The sequence below is a fragment of the Octopus sinensis genome, linkage group LG1, assembly GCF_006345805.1.
Source record: "Octopus sinensis linkage group LG1, ASM634580v1, whole genome shotgun sequence".
NCBI lineage: Eukaryota > Metazoa > Mollusca > Cephalopoda > Octopoda > Octopodidae > Octopus > Octopus sinensis.
In genome coordinates this window covers 198,170,476-198,177,832 of record NC_042997.1, presented here as the reverse complement: position 1 = coordinate 198,177,832, position 7,357 = coordinate 198,170,476, and the positions used below count along the sequence as shown (strand labels likewise).

The 7,357-nt window shown below is 40.0% G+C and overlaps 1 long non-coding RNA gene across 1 annotated transcript in view; it reads left to right on the top strand.

Annotated features, from left to right (window-relative positions):
* The window catches only part of LOC118765789, a 20,181-nt gene extending 14,978 nt beyond the window's left edge, over positions 1-5,203 (top strand). The window contains exon 3 of the long non-coding RNA XR_005001670.1: positions 5,194-5,203. This is a non-coding gene — a long non-coding RNA (uncharacterized LOC118765789). The remainder of the gene's footprint in view (positions 1-5,193) is intronic.
* Positions 5,204-7,357: the final 2,154 nt, after the last annotated feature.

The window sequence follows — 7,357 nt, the reverse complement described above, 5'->3', positions numbered from 1 at the left end:
TTCATATATATCAACTCGTATGTTCCTTTCCACCCTTATACATATATATATATATATATATATTGGAAAGAAAGTTATTCCACACGAGTAGAAATTTAGTAAAAAGAAGCTGAAAACCCACTGGGTGTTATTTAGATGATTTATCTTTAAAAGCTCAACTGGTTTCACAGATTTTTCTTATTCTCAATATGGGAGTGAGATAGAAAGACATAGACTATGCGGCAACTGCCTAGCTTCTAAGCTGAATTCGAAAATACCCTTGATTTTAAAAGAGAGAACCTGACTCAGATTAATATCTGCTAAGGGTGTCATTTGTTTGGAAGAGGATGATCACCTGATTATATTTAGAAAATTTATAAGTTCACTGTTACATATCATGTGACAATATTTTTGCGCCGAAAGTTAATGTCGACAAAATGGGCAAGGCAGTTGCGGCCAAGCCCCATAGCATTCTATCTCACTTAACTTTTAAAAAACAAGAAAATCATTTAAGCTTATAAACCATCTCAGTGCATTTTCCACTTCTTTGTATAGTCTTTTACCCTTTTAGAAATCTCGGTCATTTGACTGCGGCCATGCTGGAGTACGGCCTTTAGTCGAAGAAATCGACCCCCAGGACAATCTTTGTAAGCCTAGTACTTATATCGGTCTCTCTTGCCGAACCGCTAAGTTTCAGGGACATAAACACACCAACATCGGTTCTCAAGCGATAGCGGGGGAACAAACACAGGTACAAAGACAGAGACACATTAATTATATATATTATATATATATATATATATATATATATATATATATATATATATATATACACGACAGGCGTTTTTCAGTTTCCATCTACCAAATTCACTCTCGAGGTTTTGGTCGGCCCGAGGCTATAGCAGAAGACACTTGCCCAAGTTGCTACGCAGTAGGACTGGACCCGAAACCATGTGGTTGGGAAGCAAGCTTCTCACCACACAGCCACGCCTGCACACACATTATATATATATATATATATATATCAGAGGTGACTCCAGGTCATTATAGGTTTCGCATGAGACACAACCCTGATTGAAGAATTTCACGTTTTTCCGCAATATTTCTAGCCCCAAATAGCTTATTTTTTTAATATATAGCACTATGTCTTTTTCCATTTCTATGTTAAGAGTAAAAATAACGCAACCCCGAGAAACACAACTGGTCTTTATACACAGAATAATAGCAATCAAATAACATTTTCAGAAGAGAAATCAACCAGCTAAGACGCACATCTCAAATATGGAACAGTGAATAGATGCAAGACTTTTCCCCAAGTCCAAAATGTGACACTGCTTTTGTTTTGTACATTTCAGTGATGGAGATTTGTATGGTTGTTAGAAACCAGCACCTCAGATGCAGGAAGACTTCAAATAACACTGTGCAACACTCAGAAAAGTACAAGAGATCTTTGGCCATTTTGATATGGAAAATTACATGGGAAATCCATTTCTGGCCTTCTTTTTGTTGAGTTCGGCATGGTTTCTACAGAATTATCACTGTATACCCATCTTGTCATTATATTTTAATAAAATTCTCTACCAATTTTTAGTAACACCTACAATGTGATATGATAAATAGCACAGTTACAATTTTATAATATGCATTATATTATAAAACATATGGTTCATGGTACAGGAAAACTGTGTCTAATCTGGAGAAATAAAGGTCAGAATCAGAATAATTTTTTGACCCAGAAACAAATTTAATTTTACTTCACTTTTACATTTTTGGAACCTGAAATTTGTTGCACAGTGTAATTAACAGAAAAGAACACATATACACACATACATAACTACATACATACATGCATACACAGATGCATACATTACGTCTATTTGTAGAAAATTATGGCTCAATGACACAATAGAATTTTACAGGAAAAATTCAAACAAACACGTTGCATGCTTGCATGTGTGTGTTCCAGTGCCACCGTTTGTGTGTCAGTCTTCCAGCTTCATCTATCTCTTATGCTCTTCTACAACAGTTTGGACTAACAGTCACGAGTACTAATGAAACATTTCCCCAATAAATCAAGAATGGGATTTCTATTTTGGTTGCGTATGATTAGTACTAATTTATCGATCATTTGTCACCATGGTTATCCATATCAACAAAACGTTATAAAATCCTTTGTTGATTGAACAATGGATCATTTGTATTAAGATCGCATCTACTTTCTTTTTATATGTAAAACACTCACAAGAATAAACATCAACCAAAACAGGATTTATTAAATTTCCCTAACTTCCTCTCTTACAAAATTACAATTAAGATCTTGAATAGAATTTACATTGTATGAGCAATTCAATTTAAAAGATTTGAATTTTTAAGTAACTCTAATTCCAATTTCCTTGGCAGTTAAAAGTGCAGAAGTAACTATATGGTGAAGAAGTTCGCTTCGCAACCTCATGCTTTCGGATCCAATCCCTCTGGCTATCATTTTTTCAAGTGTCTGCTACTGCAGCTCGGGGCTGACCAAGAAGACCTGTTCTCTCTCTCTCTCCCTCAGTGGTTAGAGCGTCGAGCTTACGATCATGAGGTTGTGAGCTCGAATTCCGGACCGGCCTGCGTGTTGTGTTCTTGAGCAAGACACTTTATTTCACGTTGCTCCAGTTTACTCAGCTGTAGAAATGAGTTGCGACGTCACAGGTGTCAAGCTGTATCAGCCCCTTTACCTTTCTCTTGGACAACATCGGTGACGTGGAGAGGGGAGGCTGGTATGCATGGGCAACTGCTGGTCTTCCATAAACAACCTTGCCCGGACCTGTGCCTGGGAGGGTAACTTTCTAAGTGCAATCCCATGGTCAGTGTCGTGACCGAAGTGGGTCTCAGACTCAGATATATATGTGCACGCATAAATTCAGACACACCCACCGACATATATATACAGTGTGGGTGGAAAGTAACTAGGCATTATAGATTGCTTTTAAAATTTTTATTATCACTGAAGTCATGACGAAAACATATTTTAAACAGACAACACTAATGGGGACTATATTTTCTTTTTGTCTTATTTCTTATTACTTGTTTTCCAGATGGCCGGTCGCTTGATTCTTCAGGAGCGAGCTAAGACAGCAGCACGCTATAAAGTGTGGAATTCCATTGTTATGCTTCAGAGATGGTGGCGTGCACGGAAAGGTAAGTATGTCCAGAGACAATATAAAATTGTCATCCAAAGCCGATGACCACGGGTTCTGTGAATGATGCAAGAAGTGGCCGTCCAGCCACAACCCGATCAGCGGAGAGCGTGGTAACAGTGCAGGAAATGTTTAACCGCAACCCGCAAAAATCAACAAGTGAAGCAGCTCGTGAAAGTGGACTAACAAGACACACAATACGGAGGGTGTTGCATAAAGAATAGAATTTTCGTCCGTGCAGTACGTGCAGGAGCCAATTACGTGCAGGAGCTAAAACCCGAAGACTGTGACCGCAGAAGTCCAGATCTCACATCGTATGATTTTTACCTGTGGGGTTACACAAAAGAGGTGTACTAGAGAAAACCTCGCACACTAGACGACTGGGAGACAAGGATACAGGAGATTTTCCATGATATCCCAGGAGACGTCCTTCAGAAGGTTATTCTCTATATCCCAGGCCGTTTCAGGAAACTGCTTGATGCCGCCGATGCTTACGTTAAAATATGAAGATTCACTTTCATTTTCCCATGCAATAAAGAACATGTATCATTTGTTTCAAAAATTTGTAAAAGGAATATGGATTTTATTACCAATTTTTAATGCCTACTTACATTTCACCTATCGTGTATATATCTATGTGCGTATTTATGTATGTACGTATGTATATATACTCATATCTTAAGTATTAATATCCTGTTTGTATGGCCAAACCTATATAAACTATATATATATATATATATATATATATATAATACAAAATGGGACAAGAACGCGAAACATCCGGACAACTAGGTGATACAAAAAGAGACAAAACATCCAGATAGACGATACAAATACAACAAGGACGGGTCATTCGAAGCTTTTTATCCACAGTCAAGAACCGGATCATCCTCGCAATTTCGGCTGATTAATCTTGAGGTTGCTCCAATCTGGCCAGCCCCAAGAAAAAACTAAACTAAGAGCATTAGATTCCTTGGTAAAAAGCATCGAATGTATACGTAAACAAGGACGGAAAAACAGACGATGTTACACGAATATATGTGCGTGTTTATACAGATATATGCACCAAACTTTCAATAATAAGCACTAGGGTCGACCTGTTTGTCTAAACCCTAGAAGACGGTGTCCCACTCTGGCGACAGTCCCGAGACTAAAACATGTAAAAAAAAAAAATCCTATAGGCGCAGGAGTGGTTGTGTGGTAAGTAGCTTGCTTACCAGCCACATGGTTTCGGGTTCAGTCGCACTGCGTGGCATCTTGGGCAAGTGTCTTCTACGATAGCCCCGGGCCGACCAATGCCTTGTGAGTGGATTTGGTAGACTGAAACTGAAAGAAGCCTGTCGTATATATGTATATATATATATGTATGTGTGTGTATATGTTCGTGTGTCTGTGTTTGTCCCCCTAGCATTGTTTGACAACCGATGCTGGTGTGTTTATGTCCCCGTCATCTAGCGGTTCGGCAAAAGAGATCGATAGAATAAGTCACGGGGTCGATTTGCTCGACTAAAAGCGTGCTGCAGCATGGCCGCAGTCAACTGACTGAAACAAGTAAAAGAGTAAAAGAGAGAGTACTATAAATACGCGTTGTATTTTATGTATACTTGGAAAAGTGTAATAGAGGCAGGAGTGTTGTTTTCGAACAGGTATATAATGTTTGCCTCTAATTAATCCTTGTCACGGGAAGGTATATACATTGGATGTCATTTGATTCCTTAATAAACGTTTAATACTGCATACGTTCTTCTTTCTGTCATTAACAGATATATCAATTTGATAGAAATAACATTAATCCAACAATACGCGCTGTCATTTACCTTCTAGGTGACTGACTCTATGCAGCATTAATTAATATGTTTAGCAAGCTTTTTTTTAATTCGAATAAGTCACCTATTACAGTGCTATTGTTATTTATGCGCCCTTTTCAAGCCTAGCCAGGCTCATGGGCCCTGTTTCTGTGGCGTATGAGCCCCCCACCCCAGCTGGACGGGAGGCCTGTCCATCGCAGCGTGACCCAAGAAACATGAAGAAAGAGTGAGAGAAAGTTGGGGGCGAAAGGGTACCACAGGGGTCGCCCTCCCTCCTGCCGGAGCCTCGTGGAGCTTTTAAGTGTTTTCGCTCAATAAACACACACATACAACGCCCGGTCTGGGAATCGAAACCGCGATCCTATGACCACGAGTCCGCTGCCCTAACAACAGGGCTATCACGCCTCCACTGTGTCAATTACGAATATAGGAAACAGGCGCAAGCGGTGAAGGCAGGTAGAAGACAATAGAGAAAAACATTTAACCTTCAGCAGTTATCTCGCCAAGGAAGCTGATAGTTTCGACGGGACGAGTAACATTAGCAAGCCATTAGATATAGTTGTTAGACACTTCATGGAGAGATGGTCCTACTGTACAAAATCTATTGCTTATCTACCTTGTGGAGGCACATGGCCTAGTGGTTAGAGCAGCGGACTCGCAGTCAAGGGATCACGGGTTCGAATCTCAGACCGGGCGATGTATGCGTTTATGAGCGAAACACCTAAGCTCCACGCGGCTCCGGCAGAAGTTAATGGCGAACTTCTGCTGACTCTTTCGCCACAACTGTCTCTCACTCTTTCCTCAAGCATATTGCAGCTCACCTGCGACGGACCGGTGTCCCATCCAGGTGGGGAACCTATACGCCAAGGAAACTGGGAAGCCGGCTCTTATGAGCCAGGCGTGGCTCGCGAAGGAACAAACAACAACAAAACAATATCTACTATGCGACTTTTCGAACTCAACTTCTCACCTTCTAATTCCGCTCTACCTACAAAATCCTCATCTCACCTTCTGGTCCCCAAATAAAACGACGTATCGTTCTACTCCCCGCTTAAAGATATCGTCTAACTATTTCACCCTGTTTTTCTTTTCTGCCACTTGTTGTTTGTTCCTTCACAAACGACAAGTTTCTTCTCAGGTGAGCTGCAAGATGCGGGAGGAAAGAGCAAGAGAAAGTTGTGGCGAAAGAGTCAGTAGAAGTTCACCATTACCTTCTGCTGGAGCCGCGTGGAGCTTAGGTGTTTCGCTCATAAACACACGCACATCGCCCGATCTGAGATTCGTACCCAAGATCCTTCGACCGCGAGTCCGCTCCTCTAACCACTAGGCCATATGCCTTCACTTTCTACCACTTACTTGTGGCATATCTGTATTGTGTTTATTTGTCTCGTTTATTTAAATTATAATTTACTAATATTATATTTTATGCAATAAACAGATTTATACGTTCTCTTTTACAGTCATTAAACTGCGGTCATGCTGGGACAATGCCTTGAGATTTTACTCGAGCGAATCGACGCCAGTGCTTTTTGTAAGCTTATTCCATTGGTCTCATTTTCCAAACCACTGATTTACAAGGACGTAAACAAACGAACACCAGTTGTCAAGCAGTGATGGGAGACACACACACATATACATAGACACACGACGGGCTTCTTTCAGTTTCCGTCTACCAAATCCACTCGCAAGGCATTGGTCAGCCTGAGGCTGTTGTAGGAGACATTTATCCAAGTCACCACGCAGTAGTACTGAACCTGGAACCATATCGTTGGAAAGCAAATTTCTTGCCAAACAGCCATACCTGCGCTATATTTCATTTCATAGTATGACCTATTTTCCCGTTTTCTTTGCCATAACCACCACAATTTTCTCTAATTCTTTAACGTATCATTGCTTTTTATTTCCGTTCGAGTAACTAAGTCTCCACAATATATTCCTCTGTTTATTTTCGGTTTGGTTCCCAGGGTTCAACATACTCCTATTTTAGCAGCTATATCTCAAAACGTCAAAACTGACAAAATCCTTCATGGGATATCTGATGAGGGTTGAATTTTCGTTTATTTTGCCTCATTCATCCTCTTTGAACTTGTGCCCATTACATACAGTCATAAATGCTGATGCGCACAGTAAAATATTCTAAAACAGTGTGTTCGTTTACACAGATATAGACACACAAAATTACATGAACACAATTTGTGTGTACATGTTTTATCGATGTATCATATTATATGTATCCGTGTTTTCTTTCTTCTATCTTTTCTATTTTCGAAAAATCTTTCTCCCACAGTTCACCATTTTCCTCTCGTTTTAGTCTAACGACCCTCCATGTTAGTTTTCACTCAGTTTCCTTGCATATGTCCATTGTCATTTTTTTTATTCCCAACTTTAACC